The sequence below is a fragment of the Coregonus clupeaformis genome, unplaced genomic scaffold (assembly GCF_020615455.1).
Source record: "Coregonus clupeaformis isolate EN_2021a unplaced genomic scaffold, ASM2061545v1 scaf1772, whole genome shotgun sequence".
NCBI lineage: Eukaryota > Metazoa > Chordata > Actinopteri > Salmoniformes > Salmonidae > Coregonus > Coregonus clupeaformis.
This window is the reverse complement of record NW_025535226.1, coordinates 19,063-19,768: the sequence shown is the minus strand read 5'-3', so window position 1 is coordinate 19,768 and position 706 is coordinate 19,063.

The following is a 706-nucleotide window of genomic DNA, read 5'->3' as shown; positions in this document are numbered from 1 at the left end:
TTCATCAATATATATTAATATTTGATCTTGATGCATATTTTATTTATCCAGTTCATTGACAATTCCCTACAAAATGTTACAATCACAACCATTCGATTAATATCTTTGACTCTAGTATAATCCTTCAAATTATTTTTAATAAGCATTAATTTCAAATCAATCGCAAGACATAACAAAATCATCAGTGAGTTCTATTTCCATATTTTTATACGTCAATCCCTGTCTGTGTGCTGTTCGTCTTTCTATCTCTATTTATCATAACCTTCTTGTGGGACTTTCCCAACATTACTAATCTTACTCAGTCCTATACCACTGCACAATTATACTATCTTTGCATCACTCCATACCATATTGTTCTACAATGGCACAACTGCTTCCAACGAGGTCTCTTCTGTTGCAAGCATTTAAGAATAACACCCAAATCTATCTCTTTTTCCCAGACCTCCACAAATTCCCTTTTTTCAAAGCATTTATTTGTGGATAAACATTCTTGTTGTTTTTCTATTAAAAGTTATACTTTTAAAATCAAATGCAATCGAAAAAGCTTAGGTCTTATCAACTTTTATAGTGCCTAATGACTACAGACATTACTGTCTCTAGGCTAAAAACAGTACATATTGCTGCCTATATTGCAGAAAACGCACTGTCCATTGTTGAACTGATCAGATGGGCATTTTACCTCAACTACATTTCGTCATGCAATCAT